At 43.3% G+C, this 23,603-nt stretch overlaps 1 protein-coding gene across 3 annotated transcripts in view; it reads right to left on the bottom strand.

The window, feature by feature from the left end:
* Positions 1 to 22,285, bottom strand: part of FUT9 (fucosyltransferase 9) — an 82,352-nt gene extending 60,067 nt beyond the window's left edge. For all 3 annotated transcript variants that reach the window (XM_087882586.1, XM_034409021.3, XM_034409022.3), the window contains exon 1: positions 18,204 to 22,285. The gene's annotated coding sequence lies outside the window, so the exon portion shown is untranslated. The remainder of the gene's footprint in view (positions 1 to 18,203) is intronic.
* Between the last annotated feature and the right edge of the window lie 1,318 nt (positions 22,286 to 23,603).

Here is a 23,603-nt window from a genome sequence, read left to right as displayed (position 1 = left end):
TGTAAAGGATGGAGTTGAAAGAATGGAAAACTTAGTATTTAAATCACCTTTATTGCTAATTTAAAACAAAGCACTATATTACTATTTTAGTCAACACTTTCTTCTTATGTTATAAAACTACAGACATTTGCCATCTTTTGTTCTCTGCTTATAGGACCTGAAAAGGCAAAATTTTGCGATGACTAAATGTTGAACTTTTTTGTGCCAAGCAAAAACATTGCTTAACAGATGCATCGGTAATATGTTAACACTGTACAGACCTTACTTGTAATTTAAGAGATAGGACTGAATCCAGAAAACCATGAATGGAAGGGAAATGTGTATTGGTATTGTTCTGCAGCACTTATTCAAAAGCTTGCAAAATCATTATATCACAGATCTTCTACAGTGGTTTTGTTTTATAAATTTCTATATGGTCTAATTGATCTAGGAAAAAAGCTACATCAATAGGGACTCAAAAACTGTCATCTAGAACCAAATGGATTTGAGATACTGCTAAGCTTTTCAGATCACTAACCTAGAGCATTAACTTATCAAAACAATAAGGATCCTCCAATTAAACTATTGTTCATTCCTGTGCACAGGAATCTACTCAACTAATGGTTATCACTATATTGGCACTAGGATTAGGATTAGGATTGAATTCAAGGGGGGAGGAGATTTGGACTGATTCTGTTTGTGACTACCTAAAGAGTCTAGGTCAGTGATGGCGAACCTTTTTGGCATTGTGTGCCAAAAGTCTGAGCACGCGAGGGCTCTTGCGCTCCCGCGTGTCGGCACCCATAATGCAATGTGCACCCCCATTTGCACATGCGCACAGGACACACACCCCATGCTCCCCCTGCGCATGCCCTGCACTGCGCATGCACATCCCCAAACATGCCCCCCTCCGTGTTCTTAACGGAGGACAACTAAGTACCAGCCCATTCCATGGCGAGACAGCCGTTCCCCAGCCAGCGCATGGCGCTGCCAAGATGGCAGGGCCAAGTGCGCTGCCCGGGAAGCTCTGAACATGCGGCTTGCCTGGGCTCCTTTCTGCTGGGAGCGCCATTCCCTGGCTCGGTGCGGCACCCCCACCTAACCCCCACCACTGCGCTGCCTGTGGTTGGGTCCGTCACCCAACCCCCGTCACACCTGCTGCTGCGCCGCCAGCCGAGCCAACACCGGATAAGGAGCAGCGGGCGGGGCAGCCAGCCACCCAGCAAGCAAATGCTGCCCCGCGCACCTGAGCCAGCTGGTCGCTCTTGCTCTTCCCCCTGCAGCCTGCGACTTCCAGCAGGGAGGAGCCCAAGCGAACCCCCACGCAGTTGGGGCAGAGAACACTTCTGCTGTACACTGCCATCCCTTCTCCGGGGAAGAAGCGAACTGCTGGAGGAGCACGGAGCTGGTCAGGTGGCCTCCTCCGACCCAGCTGGCCTGCTCGCCATGATGCTGGCAAAAGCCGCAGCTTGCTTTCATGCCCCGAGCGCAGTGCACAAACTTTCCCCATGCTTCCCAAACTTTGGTGTGGGGCTGAGGGCGGGCAGGAGGCAGAGAGGAAGGAGCAGGCAGCTGCTATGCCTTGGGACTCTGGAGAAAGGCGGCCGAAAGCTCCATGCGGAGGCCATCAATCAAACGAGCCCTAGGGTGCCTGCTTCCAAGGGAATGGCTTGGCTACTTTGAAGCAAGCGGCTGGGAAGCTTCTTCACGGAGACAGGGGCAGACAGACGCTGCACTTGTAGGGGGGAGTGGCATCACACACTTCCCTTTCCCCCTGGCTGACTCCGATCCCAGCCCTGCCTCTCCTCAGCCTCTTTCAGATCTGGAGTTTGCTGCTCTCCGCAGCTCAGAGCTGTTTTCAATCGGCGAGTAAGGCAAGAGCAAGCTCATTGTATGTCTGCCTGTCTCTCGGCTTCCTGGCCACTCACTTTGAAATAGCTGAGCCATTCCCTTGTAAGCAGGTGTCCCCGGGGCTTGTGATTGTCGGCCTCCACATGGAGCTTTCGGCCGCCTCTCCAGGAAGCTTCCTCGCTGAGAGACAGGCAGACGGAGGCATGAAATCCTGAAATCTTTTGAGACTAAACTAAAACTGATACCTGAAGAATCTGAATCTCTCTCTCGCTCTCTCTCCCCCCTCCTCCTCTCTACCCACCTCTCTTTTTTCCTTCTGAAAAATTGATTTGGCAAATAAGCACCCCTGTCCCGATCTCTCCCGAGAAATTTAAGGTTCTTCTTAGTCTCAAAAGTGACTCCAGCCAACTCTGGAGAAGCCCCATTGGAGCTGGTCAGGCAATTTCCAGCATGGTCTGCACTGGCGGGGCGCAGGGCTTGCCGACATAACTTTGCTGGCAAAGAGCCAGCGCAGAAGGCCATTTGTGCCAGCAAAGAGGCAGTGGTGCCGGCAAACTTATGTAGGGAAGCCCCATGCCCCAGCTCCATGTTTCTGCAGAGCTGAGCGTCTGCATCCTGCTTCTCTTGCTCTGGCCACCACCTTGCACATGATCGGCACTCCAACGGGGTTTTTCCAGAGCGTGACTGCAGTCACTGGCACCACAGACGTCTCTCCCACCAGCACCTTTCTCCCGCCCCTCCCTTCTCTCCCCCTCCCCAGTAGGCCAAACCCTGAGATTTACAGCGAGGCTGGCAGGGGGAGGAGGAGGAGGAGCTGCTGCTGCATCTGCAAAGAGGATTTGCTCCCAACCAGGACCTTTCTCTCCCATCCCCCAAGGCAAACCCCGAAATTAACAGCGAAGCTGGCAGGAGGAGGAGGAGGAGGAGGAGCCTCCACCTCTGCAAAGAACATTCCCCTCTCTCCCCCCCCTCATAAGGCAATCCTCGAGCAAAGGCAGCACTGGTTTGCCGGCACGAATGGCCTCCAATGTGGATCCCAGGAAGCGGCTGTGAATCACATGGCTGGTGCGCATGCGTGCTAAGAGAAGCTGCCCAGTGGGCATGCGTGTGCTGGGAAATAAACTTCTGGTTTCAGGTTCATGCATGCACATCAGTCACCTAGTCTTCTGGTTACTGGCGACCATGCGTGTGGGACGATCAGCTGGCCAGCTAATCTTCTGGTTTCTGGCACAGCCGCCTGCGTGAAGTCCTCTTGATCGTCGCATGCGCATGCACACCACTAACCAGAAGACTAGCTGGCCGGTACGCATGCGTGTGCCAGGAATCGGGAAGAGGCTGGGCACCACTGTGCGTGCCAGGCAACATGGCTCCACGTGCCACCTGTGGCATAGGTTCGCCATCACGGTTCTAGGTTGATTCTTCTTTTGACTCCAATCCAGATTCTGCCACTATTTCTACTACACTTACCCACCTCCCATTTTAAGGGCAACATAGAAACTCTCAATGAAGTAATCAATATTTGAGAATTAGTAAATTCTGGCAAACCTCCACAGCTACAAGATTTATAGAATCCAAATCAGTGTTAGGTCTTAAACTTCAAAGCCCTTAGCCTCATTCTCTGTTATGCAAGTTGACATATATTCAATATGATGAACTTTATTTTGGACTTTTCCCAGCATATGGTAAAAATATAGAGATTACTGTGCAATATTATATGTAAAATTACTAGCTACAATTTAAGAACAGTCCATGCATCGTAGCTATGAAATTATGAAAGAAAATTATGGCTAAATGAAATTAAGAAAATTATGTGCACAGAACATAAAAACTATAGAATTATTATAAAACTCAAAAGTTATAAACTATTATAAGATTAAGTTAAACTAGCACTTAATTAAATTTATAACAACTAAGCACTACAGTAAAATTACTGTAATAAAGTATAATAAGATAGTATTCTATGCCATCCTGAAAGCTAAAAGGTACAACTATAACAGTGGAAATTATGAAACTAAAGATTACAAATGCAACATGCCTGATTTAACACTTACTATCAGTCGATGTCTAGCAGATTTTGCATGATGCCATACAGAATTTAGCAACACTAAGTTATGAAAGAAAAATCCAAGAGAAATTAGTAGATATACCAGTAGTGTGGGTGATCTGTAAGTCTGGAAAGTAATGTATAAGTTATACTTTGAATGCCTCTGTAAATGAGCAGTTGAGAAGGAAATGCCTGATGGTTTCAATTTCTCCATCATCACAATGGCACAGGTGTTCTAGAAAGTGGATCTTCCATTGTCTTTCTTCTTAACAGTTCAAAGAAGAATGCTGCAGCACAGAGGAAATGCTGACCATAATTAGATTTTGTGGGTGCCCGAGGTAGAATCATACAGTCAGATGAATCTTTCAAATCTTCTGGTCCAGGGAAGGAATCCTCAGACTATTGCAGACAAATGGCTAGCCCAGAGATCAGCAACCTGTGGCTCCGGAGGAGCATGGGCTCTGCAACCTGCTGCGGATCCCTGTCCCATCACTGGTTGGCTTCACCCCTCACCCCTCTTATTTCTTTTTTGGACTCCAGCCTGAAGCGGCAGAAAGCAAAGGCTGCCTTACGCGCAAATGTGGAGCGAAGGCAGATACAGGGCAGCTTCGCTCCTGCACTCCCCTCCCGAGCTGGGAGCATGCGTACGTGCAGGCTCCAGCGAGTGCCAAAGTGCAGCAAATGCACATGCAGGGTGGGCGGCCATTTGCTTAGGAGAGTCTTAGCAGGACGGGGCTTCTCTCCTGCACTAATGATCTGGCCATCGCTGGATCTCCTCCTCCAACTCTCGTGACACCCTGGCTGGCTGTGGCTGAGCCAGGAGCGTGTGCACGTGCGGGGAGTCCCTCCTCAAACAAGCGCCGAAGCTCAGGAAAGGTGTGCACGGGGCAGGCAGTGGCTCACTTAAGGAGGGTGTCCCCACACGTGTGCGTGCTCCCGGTTCAGCCACAGCCGGCCAGGGTGTCACGAGAGTGTGAGGAGGAGGAGAGTGCAGGAGTGAAGCTTCCCTGTATCTGCCTTTGTGCCACATTTGCACATAAGGCAGCCTTTGCTTCCTGCTACTTCGGGCTGGAGTTTGCGCCCTCCGCATTTGGCTGAAGAGCTGCCGGGAGTGGGGGATGAAACGGCAAGGCGATGGCCAGAGCATTAGTGCAGGAGAGAAACCGCGTCCTGTTAAGACCCTCCTAAACGAGCAGCTGCCCACCCTGCATGCGCCTTTGCTGTGCTTTGGCACTCACTTGGGGAGGGTCTCCCCATGCGTGCGCATGCTCCTGGATCAGTCACAGCCGGCCAGGACATCACAAGAGCAGGGGGGAAGAGGAGGACGGTCGCCCAAATGGAGGGTGGAGAGAGAGACACACACATATATATATACAGAGAGAGGGGGAGAGAGACATAGAGACACATAGAGTGATACATAGAGGGGTGAGAGAAGGGAAGAGAGGGAGAGGGAGAGAGACAGAGGGAGAGAGACACGGTGGGGAGATAGGGAGTGGGGGAGACAATGGTTTTGTGGCTGGGTAGGTGTGGCTAGGGGGTCATGTGACTGTGTGGGAGTCAGTGACATCGAGTTGGCCACGCCCACACAGGTTTTGTGGCTCTGGTGTCTTTTTTTTTTCCTGTGGAAACGAGTCCAAGTGGCTCTGTGAGTGTTTAAGGTTGCCAACTCCTGGGCTAGCCAAACTTTTCTTGTAAACTTCCAGTGACAGAGTTCTAGGAGACAGACTCTTCCACTCCTTAATAGCTTTTACAATTAGGAAATTCCTACTTATTTCAAGTTGGTACTTCTGTCTTAAAGGCACTAGTGCCTCCCTTTTATTAATGGGAAGCTTTGTGTTCCAGCTCAGGTCAGACTGTCACTGTCCATCCATTCTGCTTTGCTCCAGTTTTCATTTGCTCATAAACTGGAAGTTGGGAAATATATTCTAAGTAAGTTTAAACAAGTGTCTCAGCTTCATTTTCCCCTCTCAAGGTGGTGTTCTTTAACTGAGTAGAGATAGGAGCACTCTGTCTTTAACATTCTATGCTAACTAGTCCCTGTGTTTTATGACTTCTGGTCTCAGTGGCTTTTGATATTCTTGATTCTGGCATACACACACACACACACACACACACACACAGAGACAGAGAGAGAGAGAGAGAGAGAGAGAGAGAGAGAGATTGTTCACAATAATTAGTAGTTGAATAGCACTGCTCTTCATTGATTTTGGAATGGTTACTCATTTAGGCTACCGTTGGGTTTATCTCATCCCTGATTTTCAACATTTTCCTGAAACTATTGCAAGAAATAGCATATTACATGATAATCAATATGTCGATAAATGTACTGAGCTTGTCAGCTGGAAAACTGACAGGCTGGGTTTGAGATCTGGGTGCTGTGCATCGGGGTGAGCTCCCATTCCTGCCCCAGCTTCTGCTACCTAGCAGTTTGAAAGCACACAAATGTGAGTAGGTTAATAGATAACATCTTAGTGGGAAGATAACAGCATTCCATGTGACTTTGGCATATAGCCATGCTGGCCACATGACCACGGAAAATGTCTTCAGACAATGCTGGCTCCCTTGGCCAAGAAACGGAGATAAAGACTGTGCCCTAGAGTCAAACACAACTGGCCACAGAAATCCTTATCTTTTTCTTACTAATATATATTTATCTGAAGAGCTTGACTTGGAATCTGGAAAGGAATGAGGGACTACATCAGGGGTGAAATTTAGCAGGTTCTGACAGGTTCTGGAGAACTGGTAGTGGAGATTTTGAGTAGTTCAGAGAACTGGCAAATACCACCTCTGGCTGGCCCCAGAGTGGGGTGGGAATGGAGATTTTGCAATATCCTTCCCCCAGGAGTGGGGTGGGAATGGAGATTTTGCAGTATCTTCCCCTGCCACACCCACCAAGCCACACCACGCCCACCAAGCCACGCCCACAGAACCGGTAATAAAAACATTTGGATTTCACCACTGGACTGCATGGAAAAAAAAAGCAGAATAAAGTTGAATCCTAGCAACAAAGAGGTGTTCTTTCTACAGAACCATTTGCTTTTTTACTATGCAATCTCCCTGAAACAAGATGCCTGGGAGACAATTGTCCACATATCCACAATTGTCCACATATCATGTATAAATGGCACTAATAAAAGGTGCTCTAAATAGGGGTCACTCTGGAGACTATGTAGAAACTGTAATCATTACAAAATGCAGTCATCTCTTTACTGGCAGGTGAGAATTGCCAGAATCACATGGTACCAGTATTGCAGGGACTACATTGAATACAATTCAGTTATTGGTTATTATTTGTACATGATTGGACACCAAGGCTGGACACTTCCCGAACAGCTTCAATAAAATTAATGCATAAGGATACACAGGATCTCTTTGTGTGAGATTTGAAGAGGAGAACTAGGAAACAACACTTTTCTTTGAGTCTTTCATCCCTCTGAAATAGCCTTTCTTCCCCCAGAGACCCAGGTGTCATATTCTCTGCTAAAACCTGGGAGGACATTCGAAAAAGAATCATTCCATGGATCATTTGTCCTATAATGTTGCTAGAAGTGGTCTCTAAGAAGGAATACAATTACCGCTTTAATTGGAAATATTTTCGTTATATTTGTTTCATGGATATATGAAAATCCCCAAGCATCTATGTGGATATATAAATTCTGTAATAAAACACACACAAATGTAGAAAACATGTTGGAATAGCACTGCCTTGTATTTTCCAAAACATTAAGAGAGTGGCATTGCCAGAACATTGTATCACGTTGGGAAATGTATCAACATTTGTCAATGGTTATACTCCATTGGTAGCTTGGGTGACTCATGTCCTTACTCCACATGATTTTCAGGTCCTTGGAAAGAACTCTAACTAAATAAGGTCTCCTAGGCAAGGCCATCTATGCTATAATGTATCAAATGAAAACCAGGATATGAAGAAGGTTTAGAAATGATCTACTAAACTCACTCTCAGCAATGAAAGCTCTGTCAATAACTTTGGATCAGGCATGCTCTCTCAGCTCAAACTACCTCACAGGGTAGGAAAGACTATCTACAAGACCTGGAGCATCTGAAAGAAAAAAGGTGAGATAGAATTCAAACAAATAAATTAATAGATTCCTTACTCAGGTATAATCCCCTGCTATTAAACGCAAGGGAAAATCTAGTGTGAGTCCTGCTAACAGTGTTGGATGTTCCCAGTTGTTGTGGACTATGAATTTCCAAGCCACTCAGCAAGACATTCTTTCATCAGAAGTCAAATACTAGCAGTTCCATTTCCCAGCAGCTATAAATTCTTACTAACAAATGACACTAATGGGCTATTTGTCCTTGTATAGCGGTGAATGATAATCTAGGACATTCCTCCTTTTGGATGTGAGGTTGCTTGGTCTGGCACCAAGATAAATGTCTGGTTTTCATTAATACCAGAAGGAATAAAATAAACTGAAACATGGGGTTATTACCCAGGTTTCATGAATCTTATAGTTGCCTGTTCTATCAGGAACCAATTGTGCTTGTGCAATGGAGAGAACACCAATACCATATCTGCTCCCTGAAAAGTTGTGTCTGAAGGTTGATAAATCAGTTATGGTCTACAATACCTAGTAAGCCAAGTAGGGAAGTAGAGAGAGTCAGTTTGGTGTAATGTAGTGGTTAAGACATCAGGCTAGAAAGTGGAAGAACCTAAATTCTAGTCTCAAAGGCACAAAGCCAGTTGGGTGTCCTTGAGCCAGTTTCTCTCTCTCAGCCCTAGTTAGGAGGCAATGGCTGAAAAACCTTGCCAAGAAACTTCAGGGACTTGTCCAGGCAGTCTCCAGTCACGGAAGAATCAGAATGGAAGAAAAAGAAAGTAAGTAGAAAGGCCTGGAGAGATCAATAAAGCTATTATTATTGGATACAGTCCTTATAGTTGATTTCACATCTTATTATGTTTTATATCTCATACAGAATCTTAATGAAACAGGCTGTTAAATGTAAGTAGAGAGAAGATTTTGAGCTACCATATTCAGCTCCTGACTCTTCATTGAGACAGTTAATTTTTATGGCCTTATGTTCTGTGAAAGTACAAAATCAATTTGAAAAACATGAAGAAAACTAGAAGCAAAGCAAACAACTAAAAATATCTTGACCTTAGTAAGAATACGCAGCAGAATGACTAAATTTTTTCTTTAAGTAGTGCAACATACAATTTACTTAATCTCTGCAAGAGCAAAAATACTATTCTCATTGACTCACTAAAATAAGACTAACTGTAAATGTTTAACACTAAAGAGCAGCATCACTGCTTTTAAAGACATTAATTTACAGAACAATTGGTTTATGATGAGTTTCTTAATCAAATGTTTTAAATAATATTTAAGAATTAATAGTTTAGTAACAAAACTAGTGGCTAAGAAACTAGAAGCTAGAAACCAGGAAATGGTGAGTTTTAATACCGCCTTAGGCATAAAAGGCAGCTGGGTAACTTTGGGCCAGTCACACACTCTTAGCCCAAAATGTCAGGCTTTGCGTCAATTCCTGTTGAAATTGGTGGATCAACATTTTATTGCTTTGAAAAAACAGACCCAACCCTTGAGGGAAAACACTAGGGGGAAAAAAAACTATGAATTATACTTAATAGAAAGAATAGGAAGTGATAATGCCAATAGATAAAAATTGTATTTAAAATTGTGGGTTTATAGAATACAGTATAACATTGTAGCTGTCATTATATACCAAATTCTGAAAAACTTACCAACAAGATTTGTGCATTTATTTTCATTTTATTTATTATTATACTGATATTTTTAATTGCATTTGCCACCCATAGCAAGATGGGCAGCTAGTTAAAATAATAATGTAATTCAGTAATAATATGTAACCAAAATTAAATCAAATTTAGATGGGGGTTGACAAAGAAGTGAAAATTCAATATTTTGATCCTGTTCTCAATGACTGTCTTATCTTATATCAACAATATTTTATCCTATATTAAATAATTCCCATTGGTATTATTAAGAACTTGCCATCACTAGAATGAAACTGCTTTTCAGCTAAATGTAAGAAAAAGATTAAGAATAACACAGCTAATAATTGCATCAACCTATCAGTATTATATAATTCAAGAAAATTACAATTAACCAGTAAGTATTACACAAATATGTATACATCATGACTAGAAACTTGGAAAGTGAGTTTTACTGATAGCCATTTTGATAACAGGGCACATTAGAAACAGGATATATTTTGTCCAAATAACAGATGTTTTGCTTAAACAACAGACAGACTAAAGCAATAAATGGATCTTGTTAATACTCTGCTTATTTTCCATAATGCCTAACAATTATTACACTGTTATTCTTACACTTTTGCCATCAATGTACTTTAAGCATCCAAAGAAAAATTATACAGAATATTCAACAATTTATTAGAAATAAAACCTCCTCTCCATAACTCAACTGATTAAAACTGTTTTCCTCTTTCATAGGGGAAATATACATAGCTTTTAGTAAAAAGAGGCTATAACATCCAAGCTTCTGGTGTGTTTCTAACATGAAAAAGTAAGACATTCACAGCCCTATTAGGTTCATTGCTATGTTATAAAACTCATAGCAAATATTTTAAAAAACCACGATGCAGAACAGTAATTACAGAATTTAATAAAGTCTCCACCATGGAGGGGGAAAATATTGTCTCTACAAAATTATCTCACTTAAACATTGTCTTCTACTTTTTCACCTGTTTGTTGATTGTGTCCTCAGAGGTAATAATGGCCTTGAATCCCAACACTGAATCCCCCTTGTCAATAGACTCGAGGATGTCAATGTATCCTAATCACAGAGACTGTGAAATTAGCTGATGTGCTAATTTTATGAAGGCCTGTTTTTCTGGAAAAAAGGTTTTGTTATGCAGCCTGCTGCTCTCAGTATTTGGGCTCTGAGGAAATTTTTACTCTTGACCGCAAAACCCTCTGTACCTTGTAGTTATTAGTCACAACTATCATGAGCATTTTCTCAGTACAAGTAGTCCTCAACTGACAACCATTTATTTAGTGACCATTTGAAGTTATGATACCATTCAAAGAAGTGACTGACAATTGATCCTAGGTTTGCAGTAACCTCGCAGTCTGGTGATTATTAGCAGGGCACTTAGCAACAGTCTCACACATACGACAGTTGCAGCATCCATCAATCATAGAATCACAATTTGTGACTTCCCAGCTGGCTTCTAAGAAGCAAAGTCAATGGGGAAGACAGCAAAAGGTTGCAAGTAGCAGTCACATGATGTCTCGCTTGACAATCTTAAGTGATTCACTTAACCACCATGACAAAAATTGGGTGAGATCAGGTGATGCCTCATTGTACCACTTCACAATGAATTTTTCGGTCCCAATTGTGTTTGTAAGTTGAGGACTATTTGTATTACTATGCATAGTCAGTTCTTCCTGGATGAAGCCTGTGAATTGGACATGTGTGATGGAATTCCAGGCAGATTTTGGACTAAAATTCCATAATCCTTTATCACCATCTAAATTAGCTGAGCCTAAAAATACAGTATTGACTGCTTATACTTTGGGAGTACAGTTTTATTGAAGTAGATTACCATTATTTAGCAGACAATTTGCCATGACTGGCATTTTCCATGTGCCTCCCAGGCATTTATAGTGTCTTGCATGTGTGAGCACATCAGAGTAATCATGTTCCTAGGCATTATGATTTGGGAGTATTGCCACTAAACTGTTATTCCGATATTGGGAAGGCACGGGATAAAAATATAATGTTACATAGGCTAGCCAAACAGTATTATAGAATCAGCCATGCTGCCATCAAGAAAAAGAAAAGCTGGTTTTAAAATGATCAAGTTTTTAAGCTACAAATGAAATTTAATACTCATTCCATAAGGACGGCAGATATTTTGGCTCTTTATTACTATTCAGAAATATATCTTTACACGAAAGTGTGGCAAACTGTTTAAAATGGGGAGAGTTTGATATCTGAGATATTCCTAGAAATAAACTGGCCCAAATACTCATAGCAGAAGATGTTGTGGCCCACCAGCGACCTGCGCAGATTGTGGCTGATCCCGGCAACGAGGAGGCTGGTGTGGTGTTGCGCCAGCAGTCTGCGCAGCCGGCGCTCGCGTGGGACAGTGAGGAGGCTGAAGAGGATGTGATGCCAGAGGCAGAGACTCAGCCAGGGCCTTCAGAACTTCCAGAAGCTCCTTCCAGTGGAGAGAGCGAAGTGGAGGAGCCTCTCCTCAATGCTCGGGCAGGCAGGGCTGCCAAAAGGCAGGAGTGGCTACTCAGGAGGAGGAGGTCTACTCGAGAGTACGGCTTGAGGATAATTGGCCACTTCCTTAGCCTATTTAAGTCGCACGCAGCTAGTGCTTTCTTGCTAGAAACGTCTCATTACTCATGGACCTGGACTCTGATTGGCAATTATGACCGAGATGACGGGGGCAGGTCTTAGTCCTATTGTGTGGGATGAATTTGAGCCTGTGATTCTTGAGGGAGTGGACAAGGCCCAGGAGTGATGAGTTCCTCCACTTGTTTTGGCCAGCAGGGAGGTGACACAAGGCTGGCTCTAGGCTTTAGTTAACATGTCCTTGAGGGAAGGGGCCTTCTCGCAACCATTAAGGAAGTGGTTGTAAGGCCCCTCCTCAAGAAGCCTTCCCTGGATCCAGCAGAATTAAAGAACTTTCGTCCAGTCTCCAACCTACCCTTTGTAGAGAAAGTGGTGGCACTTCAGCTCCTGCGGTCATTGGAGGAAACGGATTATCTAGACCCTTTTCAGTCTGGCTTCAGGCCTGGCTACAGCACGGAAACTGCCTCATCCACGCTGATGGATGATCTCTGGCGAGCCCGAGATGGGGGTCATTCCTCCATCTTGGTGCTACTTGACCTCTCAGCAGCTTTCGATACCATTGACCATGGTATCCTTCTGGGACGACTAAGGGAGTTGGGAGTGGGAGGGACCATGATTACGGTGGTTCTCCTCCTATCTCTCTGGTCGGTCACAGTCGGTGTTGGTAGGAGGACAGAGGTCGACTCCTAGGCCCCTCGTTTGCGGGGTGCTTCAGGACTCGGTCCTCTCTCCCCTCCTATTTAGTATCTACATGAAGCCGCTGGGTGAGATGATCCGACGATACAGGGTACGCTGTTGTACGCTGATGATACCCAGCTGTATGCCTGGAGGCCGGTGGTCTGGATGGAAGTCAACATGCTCAGACTTAACCCAGACAAGATCGAGTGGCTGTGGGTATTGCCTCCTAAAGACCATGCTGATTGTCCATCCTTGGTTCTGGGGGAGGGGGAGAAATTGTCCCCCTCAGAACGGGCTCGCAATTTGGGTGTCCTCCTAGACTCACAGCTAAGATTAGAGCAACATCTGACAGCTGTGGCTAGGGGGACCTTTGCACAGGTTCGCTTGCTGCACCAATTGCAACCCTACTTGGATCGGGAGACTCTCCTCATGGTCACTCATGCCCTTGTCACCTCATGGTTAGATTATTGCAACACGCTCTACATGGGGCTACCCTTGAAAAGTGTTCAGAGACTACAGTTGGTCCAGAACGCAGCCGCACGAGCTGTCATGATACACCCACATTACACCAATTCTCCGCGAGCTGCACTGGCTCCCTATTGGTCTCCGGTCATAGTTCAAGGTGTTGAACTAAACTAAAGGTAAAGTTATTACCTTTAAAGCCCTACATGGCTCAGGATCAGGGAATCTTCGAGACCGCCTTCTACCGCATAACTCCCAACAACCGGTAAGATCCCACAGAGTTGGTCTCCTCCGGGTCCCGTCAGCTAAACAATGCCGGCTGGCGGGCCCGCAGGGGAGGGCCTTCTTTGTGGCTGCCCCAGCTCTCTGGAACCAGTTACCTCCTGAGGTCCGGACCATCCCCACCCTATTGGCCTTCTGAAAAGCGGTGAAGACCTGGCTCTTCCGGCAGGCCTGGGGCCGTTGATCTCGCTGTTGCGACTTGGCGAGATCCGGCCATGAATGGTGTGAATGGGTTTTAATTGTTTTTAATGGTTTAACTTTTAATGTTTTGTATATGGTTTTTAAATGCATGGTAAGCCGTCTTGAATCTTCGGAGAAAGGCGGCATACAAGTTGAATGAATAAATAAATAAATAATAAATAAATAAATATTACAGAACATCTTGGAGAGCGAGCGACTTCTCATATCTGGTTTTCTGGGCTGGTTGTCAACCTTTGTCGGACTTTGTTCTTAATAACTTTGATAAGGACCCTTTGCATGGGAAGCCTGCATTCTTGAAAGGGGTTTGTTTGGAATTAAACAGTGTTAGCGAAGCTTGGTGTGTTCACATTCTCTGGGAATCCGAAGCTGGGGCAGAACAGAAGACTTCTTGTTTTCACCTTTGAGCTCAATATAAATGTCCTAAAATTGTTTTTTCCCCTCCCCAGAAAGTTTAACATCTTACTGAGCATTTAGTATGCAGATTTATAATACTTAATCCCAGTCCCATAATTTTGATAAAAAATTTGATTCACTTCTCAGAGATTGTGAGTATAAGTTTTGTTTTTATTAAAACTGTGTGGTAAATATATTTAGAGTTAAAAACATTTTAAACAAATAGATTTTAAAAGATATTTAAAAACAAATTTTAAAAAATTCTTCTTAAGTATAGACCAAGCAAAAATCAGAAACAAAAGAGGTGAATCAAATGTGGAAGATCATATAGCTTTTTAAAAAGCATAGTTCAAACTACAATCATTCTAATTATATGAATGGAATGAAGTAGGCAAATATCCCTTGAAATGCTTTAAAGCATTTCCCAGTTACAGATGGGAAGTGAGCACCAGGATCTATAGCCCATACATTTGGAGAATATGGGTAGAAATGGACTGACATGATTCTCTTCCCCCAGAATTGTCCACCATAATTTTCAAATTGATGGTCTATTTTAGGTGTAATCTGATTTTTGTCATTTAATTTTTTCCCGATTATGATCTTTTAATCTTTGTAATATCCTATAAAGTATCTACTATTGCAAGAGTGTACAACTTTCTTTGAATCGAAGGCTGACTAACTAGCAAGACTTTGAAAAAGATAAGACATTCTGCTCCTATTTCTACTTTTATTTTGAGGACGAAAAAAAGTCATCAGCTCCCCTAATGATATTTTGGCAGAACTATCCCGTGATGTTAATAAAAACTGCTCAGGTGCTGGGGGCTATGTGTGACCTGTAGATTGTTCACCCTTGCTCTACTGCATTTTTATCTAACCACAGAACTACATATTATGCAGTTTACAGTTTTATGAAACTCCAGACACTTTTTTAAAATCAACATATGGAAATAGACATCTTCCAATGCTTTTAAAACTCTTCCATTCCCATCTTGTAGCATCATATAAAATGTTGCTCTTTTCAATTTATGTTTCATGATTGATAGATATAAAACTAGCATCAAGATTAATGCAGTCAAATGCTTTGACCAAGATTAATGGTTACATGCTTTATTCATCATTATACCTGCTTTTTCATCATATTTGCAACTTTAGTACATAAGCTATTATGAGATAACTGAAATACTTCAGTTCAGATATCCACTCAGCCATGATACTTCCTAATTGACCTTGGGCATGCATGATTTCTCAGGTTATCTTCACATGATTGCTTCTCAGTTAGGTATATATATTGCCAAACTTCAAATTTCTGTGTGACTTAAACAATCCAGATAAAAGAAAATGCATCCTGAAAGTATATCCCTCGTCAAATAATTTTAAGACTAAAAAATCTGTTATACCTACATTCTAGGACTGATTTTTATCCATGCTAAAATTTATCTTTCCCCTTTTATTAGTGAGAAGGACTCATTCAATATTAAAATACCAGTATCTATATACAGTACACTTAGTCCTCGACTTACAACAGTTCACTTAGTGACCATTCAAAGTTACAATGGCACTGAAAAAAGTGACGTATTACTGTTTTTCACACTACAACCACTGCAGCATCCCCATGGTTATGTGATCAAAATCCAGACACTTGGCAACTGACTCATATTTATGATGGCTGCAGTGTCCTGGGGTCATGGGATCCCCTTTTGTGAGTTTCTGACAAACAAAGTCAACGGGGAAGCCAGATTCACTTAACAACCATGTTACTAATTTAACAGTGATTTACTTAACAACTGTGGCAAGAAAAGTCGTAACATGGGCCAAAACTCACTTAACAAATGTCTCACTTAGCAACAGAAATTTTGGACTCAATTGTGGTCGTAATTCGAGGACTACCTGTATAGTAATTTATTAAAACTTATATGTCACCCAATTCTAAAAGCAGGATACTTATCTGCTCTGGCCCCATCAATCTGAGCTCATATTTTGTTGCTATGCACATTTAATATATACATAAAATATATATGCATGTGTGAGAGAAAAAGACTGATGGGTTATTGCTTATATTCTACATCCAAGGTTGTTTAATTATTGTAGTGTCCCTAGGCTTATTTATATACATCTTACAGTAACTGGTTGGTTGGTCCATCTTTTAAGAGGGATTACTTTGACAACATGAGTCACCTTCTCAAGTTCGGAGATAATATTCAAATACTTTCTCTATTTTCACCCTAGTTGCAATCCAATGGATCTAAAAAAAATTCTTTTTTGAGTACATGTGCAGAGAACTGTGGTTGATTGTCTCACACTGAAGACTTCTATGTTGACTGAAAGGCGGATGATATACTAGTGACATCAACAAGATGTGTTTCCCCTCCTGTTAAATAATACCATTTTTGATAGTACAAGGTTAACTTCTGTTTCATAGTGCCTTTTTCTGATAATGGTTCAACAAAGGGGACAAAATCTCTAATTGATTGACTTTACAACCCAATCACAAATATTTGAATTAATTTTATGCATTAGCATCTTTCTAGTAATGTAACACATTAATAATTATCTTTTCAACATTTCAATTCACACCTAAGTTTTGGATTATTGGATACATTTTTTCCATGTTGCCATGAGTATCTACTTAACCAAAATTTTAACTTTTGAATAAATCGCATTATAATGTTTTTTTTTTCTATGTTGATTTTTGGCCTCATTTTCTCATTGTAGACATTTATTAACCTGCATAGAGCAAATCTTTCCTAAAATAAAAGTAAACTTATTAAAATGCAGGTATTAACAATTCAAAAGGTACTAATGCAACAAATCTGAAAAGAAAGTATTTTTACACTTGTTTAAAATTTGGTATTCAAGTATATTGCTCCACAAGAGAAAAATGCCTTTTTTAAAAATAAAAATGAACCAAAGATCCTTTTTAGTGTTTTCTAACCCACAACAAAACCTCTACTTATATACATATCACATTTTCCCCCTTAAAACAAAGAGTGGAGGAAGGGAAATGTAAGAAACCAGAGCAACAGTTCTGAATATATCTTGTTGCAACAGGGAGTATCATGATACATAAGTATCAACAGTATTGTCATTCATGGTTCATTTACCTCTATAGAACATGTGAACCTTAGCATTTTAAACTACTACTAACCCTGAACTACCGTATTACCAGTTGTTACCTGGATTCCTACAATCCAGTAGATGTCCAAAACCTGCTGTACTTACTGTAAAATTAATACCTGCAACCCTAGAGACAGTTCCTAGCACCCAAAGAAACACATCACTTAATCTTGTGAAACTCTCCACAGGCAAATCTTTAAAACTGTCTGTCTCTCTATATAGATCCATCCCAAATCTTCAAAAGAGCAATACCATTTACAGAGTTAAAGACCTTTTTTTCACGCATCTCCAAGTTCAATACGACATTCCACACAAAAATTCCAGAAAAGAACATTCAACAAATACTCCATCCTCGAATTCTTCCATTCCGCACGGTGATAAATTGCAAAGATCCAGAGTCGAAACGGGTGTGTTGAAGCAAATAGGATTCAGACGTGTCATACGTGTGTGCATTTGTATACACAGCGCATATAATTTAAAAAGCACAAGAGTGTAAGTACTTTGGGCAATCAGCGCAAGGTCTTTTATCCCTAATCTGGGAAGCGAAGATAAGAAGTAGTGATGAGGAGGGGAGGGGAGGTGGAGGGAGAAACTGCTGTCATAACAACCTTCCACGAGAACTACCGAAATAGCAAAGAAAAAAAAAATAAAAACCTCTGAAAATACTACACAGCTCACGGTGGAATAAAAGGAGATCAGAAAGCGTGCCGCAGAACCCCGCGAAGAACACAAAGAAAAAGAACAAGACACCCCCCCCCAAAAAAAGGAAAGGCGATTTTCCCAACAAAGTTCATTTGGGGTTTACCTTTCTGCATTCTCTCCAGAGACCAGAGGAGGAGGTGGTGGTGGTGGGGGGAGACACTTACCTATGCCAAAGCCTCATTACAAAAAAGCCCTTGGGAACCAGGCGGGCCCGTCTGTCCTCTCCTTCTGTCCAGCTCAGATTCTTTGCGCTGTCCAGAGAAAAGATCCTACGGTAGCGCTCGCCGGAGAAGGACAGGCACAACCCCAGCAAGCTAGCGGGCGACCAAGGGATCTCTTTTTAAAGACTTCTTTGTACGGCAGAGAAGCGAGGAGGGAAAGGGGAGAAGGCTGCTCGGGCAGGAGGAACGGAGGGCGGGAGGGGAAGGAAGCCTCCAGCCTCTATTCAAACGGCTCCTTAAAAAAATAAAACGGTCCCTCAGAAGTTTTTTTTTTTTAATGTCCTAAAAACAACGGGGGTGGGGTACGGGTTTTTTGGGGGGATTGGGGGGTGTGAGACGGTTCAGATAGGACTCACCGGAGGGGCTGCTTTAGAAGGCTCAGGAGGTGGCTTACAGGAGCCGGGGATCGCCAACGGTGACCAACACGCGTGAAGGGGGAGGTCAGAGGACACGTGCAAAAAGAAAAGGTGGTTCAAAGAAGGGCAGCGCTCTGGGGATTTCTGGAGAGTCGGGTCTTGCAGGTCCGAACTGATGTTTTTATCTCCATTTCTGGGAAAGCCTACTCCCCTTCCTTCTCTCTCTCTCCCCCCACCTCTTTACTCCTTCCTCCAAGAAGTCTCGGCCAGTCCTCTCAGGGAAAGGGCTAAGGAAGCCATCCAGGCGCGAAGCAAAAGCAAAGGCGCCTCTCGCTGCGGTAGGAGGAACGGCGGTCCTTCGCCCCCCTCCCCTCCCGCGCTTCAACTCCCGCCCGCCTTTCGCTTCCCACCACAGTCGCCACAGGCACCAATTCCTTCGAATACCAAGAGAGCGCGCGAACGGTCCGCCGACCCACCCCACCGCCGGGGAGAATGCGAGAGAGAGAGAGAGAGAGAGAGAGAGAGAGCAGGTGCTCCGAAGGAGGAGCCATCCATTCATTCACTCACCCGTCCTCGGTGGGAAAAGGCGGGAGCGCAGCCGAGGCGCCGCCCTGGGGGCAACAGGGCAAGAAGAGCAGCAGGAGCAAGAGCGGGTGCACGGCGGAGCGGCGGAGCCCGGGCTGCTCCTGCGCGCGCTCTCGCTGCCCATGCCCGGCGCCCAAGCTGGATGCGGGGAAGCTCTGCGAAACCGTAGGAAAGACAGACAAGACAGACGGAAAGCCGGTCGAGAGAGAGAGAGAGAGAGAGAGAGAGAGAGAGAGAGAGAAAAGACTTAAGCTGGAGGGGGCTCGCGCAGGCGCGCGGCCGACGAGCGGCACCGACGACAGTCGGAATGGGGGGTGGGGGGGTGGTTGGAAGAGGAAAGCGTGGCCGGCTGGGCTTGCCGGCTGTGGTGGTGACGGAGAGGAGGCGCGCGGGGTCGCGCGGCGAAAGGGGGAGCCCTGGCGCTGCTCCGGGAGAGAGAGAGAGAAAGAGAGAGAGCGGTTGCCGTCACGGTCTTTCCCCCTCTCCTGCCGCAGCGAGGCTCGCCTCCGGGGCTCCCGCCCAGAGGAGCCTCAACCAGCCTCTCTCCCGCTCGGCGGCGCCCCCCTCCCCTATTTGTTAACTGAGGCGGAGGCTTCCTTGGAGCATTTCTAGCCTCCGCGACCCCGCTCCCTCTTGTCCCCCTTTGAGGCGAGCCCTTCAGTTGGAAGGCGGGGGGCTTCCCACAAAGGTCCTTCCGCAGAAGAAGGGCCGAGCCGAAATTCCCGTCTTTCTTATCTTTCCCATTCCTTCGCCCTCGCGCAATGCTGCCCGGGGTGAAGGGAATAGCTAACCTGCTACGGCTCTTCCTTGCTCGCGGAAGCGCAGAAGAGAGCCGGGCTTGTGCAAAAATCAAAGGGAAAGCCAGGGCTGAGCTCACGATTCGTTGCAAGATGAGATGGTGGTGTGTTTGCTTTTTTTCCCCCCCATTGCTGCAATGGATGGTCCCCTTTTTGTTTGCTTGCTTGCTCGCTCTCCCTCCCAGAAAGCCGCGTTTTTACCTTTTGTTCCCAACAAACGAAATGCCTTGCAGGCGAGCGGGCCTGGGAAGGGCGAGAAAAGAGCATCTTTTTAGAAATGTAAAGAAACTTGCGATTCGGCGCCAGCCTCATCGCTTTTGAGAAACAAAACCCTTGCAAAGATGGGTAGATGCCGTAAACGGATGCCCGGGATGAGCTAGGGAAGTCGTGCGATAAGGATCCCTAGGATGCGTGGATGTGCTGAGCTTTATTGACTTTAGTGGTAAGGGGGAAGGATGCGTGGGAGAATTGGTAAAAATTGGTCCGTTTTTAGGATTTGTGAGGAGTTATCCAACCCATGGCACCTTCCTTCCTTCCTTCCTGTGATGCCCTCTCCATCTATGATTGCAATTCCCATAGCATCTAGCCAGCATGGTTCCCTTGCAAACTGTACTCTTCAACTGGGTAGAAGTTTTTGCTTGTATCACTGCAGGATTGCAGAGTTTGATAAGACTGCAGATGGCGTATGATGAGATTTAGTATCGTTAATAAACATAATTAATACAATCTTCCAATCTTCTGGTGCTGCCTACACACTTTTACTATAACATGCAAATTAGGCAAGGAGGAGAAACAACTATGAATATCAGCGAGTACTGGCTCATGTTCCCCAGAACATTCCTTGAATGGCACTTCTATTTTGAGTCAAGTGTTCCTTATCATCTTTATAACATCAGTGTTTTAGGTCTATGCTTATTTGGGCCATAGCTAAGCTGTAATTGAAGGGCCACCATTTCCTATTTCATTTTTAGCTAACCAGACTATTTACTGTTCAAATGTGTGTTTGAGTACATGCAAGGGAGGATTATACCTCTGGCAGAGTGGAAGTTAGAAGAGATTATGTTAAAATATAATTTGAGAGTATTTTAGAAGTTGCAAGGCTGCTTGTAATTTTAGCTGCAATACAGTTGATCACAGCCACTCCTGCTAGAAGTCACTAAATGTAAAGTGGGCAAAATAAACACAAGGTACTTCCGAATAAGGAAAAGCTTACAGAAAACTACTATGAGCTAAAAGTGGAAAAAGTTGCTATCTTCATGTTCCAGTTGAAAGGTTTCCAAGAAAATTTCCCTGGCCAATCATTAAAATAAAACTGGACTATTTGAATGTTAGACCTGATCTAAGATTCAGGCCTCTTTGTAGGGTTTCTTTTTTCCTCCTCCATATTTTTTAAAAATTAAGAATATACTGTATAAAACTAAATATGACACTGTATGATGCAGTAAAGCACGGGTGTCAAACTCGCCACGTCACGTTGCCATCAGGTGACATTTCATGACGTTTTTCCCATTCGCGGAGCTGGGGTGGGTGTGGCCTCCATGTGATGCATCCAGCCCACAGGCCGCCAGTTTGACACCCCAGCTGTCAAACTCATAATCGGGGATATGGCTGGGCAATTGGAAGAAGGAAAATATTTGCTGGAGTTTCATTTATTTCTAATCTCAGTTTTGAATCTGTGATTCTCTAGTTTTAAAAAGAGAATAAAATGCATATATTAGGGGAAAGTGCTTAAATATATATCTTCATCAATCAGTACTTTTAATGGTGTTAGATTTTAACATCCCATTGATGGGATCAGCTATATCATCCGGAGTGTAAATTTATCAAGGGAACACACTAAATAGATCCACTGGAAAAGGAAATGGGGGTCCACTCAATTGCCAAGAAAACTAAATCACCATTTACAACCCCGATTGTGTCAAAATTATAATGGAAGATGAACTTCCAAGACTGGAAGGGGTCCAGCGAACTACTGGGGAAAAACCAGGGAAGGACAAGTAATACCAGTGCTTATGACATGGCTGAATTAAAGCAAACAGGATGACTAGCTGCTGATGTGACAAAAGGAAAGCTTGATGCTGCCAAGATAACTGGGCTCTGTGTTAGATTCCTAAATCAAGGCAAACCTGATGTTTAGAGCAGAAACATTAACATTCATGTGAGTTTAAGAAGTCTTAATAAGCAATTCCCGACAAATTATTGTGACAAAAATAAGTTGGAGATGGACTGAACTAAAAAGGATTTTAAAATAAGTGTATTACAAAATGGAAATTAGAAAAAAAATAAAAAAAAATGGACAAAACTGCACAGATAAATGTAAACTAGGAAATTTTTAGTTGTTTTCTTCAAGCACACATTTTTCAACAAAATGAAGCATGTTTTTGTAATAACACAACTTCCTTTGCAATCATCAGAATTCTAGGCATCGATTCTGGTTGAAGGGATGCTTGGATTAAATGTTGTTCTGAGTCAGAAGATACTACAATTGAAACATGACTGACAAGTGCCTGAATCCTAAACAATTATTTCTTAGAAAGCTCAGAAGATGGTCATTTTGCCAGCTAATCAAACAACTTGTTCTACTAAGGCATTTGCACATTTGTATTATGCAAAATTGTTAGATTGTAACAATGGTTTTAAATGACATTTGGTAATTATTTCTGGTTTTATCCCTTCATTATTTTCTTTCGGTGTTTGTGTTTTAGCTGTTAAGTTTTACTACTTAACAGCTTGAAGTGCATTTTATATGCCTTCAGATTTTTTTTGACAGGTGGTAGACAATGGTCTGAAAACCTCATTAGTTACATGAAAATGAGGTGACATTAGAGTTTCAATTTCAAATTTATTTTAAAGTCTGCATGCAAAATTCAATAATTTGAACACTGGCCAGATATGTTTGTACATGCAGTAGATAAGTATACCTATAGGTGTACATATACACCTGTGCTTTCAAAGACTAGTATGAACCTGACTTCCTAAAGCAGTTTTCTGAAAGGTTGAAGAATGGAGAACCCCAGGAGAAAGAGGTCTGACAATGCTGTCTGTTGAGTTGTTGGGGCATGGTAGAAATGGAGGTGTGATATTTGAGGCAGAATAATATATATGCTCAAAAATCCTGATTGACATATTAGTAACAATCATAGAAATCTGGACTGGGAAAAACCATTTAATTTTGTTCTCATCCACAACAATCTCCAATCCTCTCAACAATAATCTCTGCTATTAGTATCGTTTTTTTAAAATGCAATCATTTGTTCTCCACTGTGGAGGGGATGTTATCATTTCCTGGGTTTGGGAACTATGGAGAGATTCAAAAGGTTTCATGTCACATGGAATACAGCTCCATCTAGTTCTCACTTAATGATGCTAATTGCGATCAGAATTTCCATCGCAATCAATGTAATTTCTCTAATTAGGAAAAGCTTAAGCCTCCATTGGCTAACTAGACTGATTTCTTCATTTGGAATAATTTTGGGAATTGTGGCTGCTATTCTTCTTTTCATGTTCTTAAGAAAACAGTAACTGAATAAGAATGCTTTTAATTATATACTTCGCTAACAAGTGCATTCACTTCATACATTGAATCAACTTGAAACAGTGAGTTT

The sequence above is a fragment of the Pantherophis guttatus genome, chromosome 1 (assembly GCF_059756535.1).
Source record: "Pantherophis guttatus breed Tessera chromosome 1, ASM5975653v1, whole genome shotgun sequence".
Classification (NCBI taxonomy): Eukaryota; Metazoa; Chordata; class Lepidosauria; order Squamata; family Colubridae; genus Pantherophis; species Pantherophis guttatus.
The sequence above is the reverse complement of the archived record's forward strand: the minus strand, read 5'-3'. Positions and strand labels throughout refer to the sequence as shown.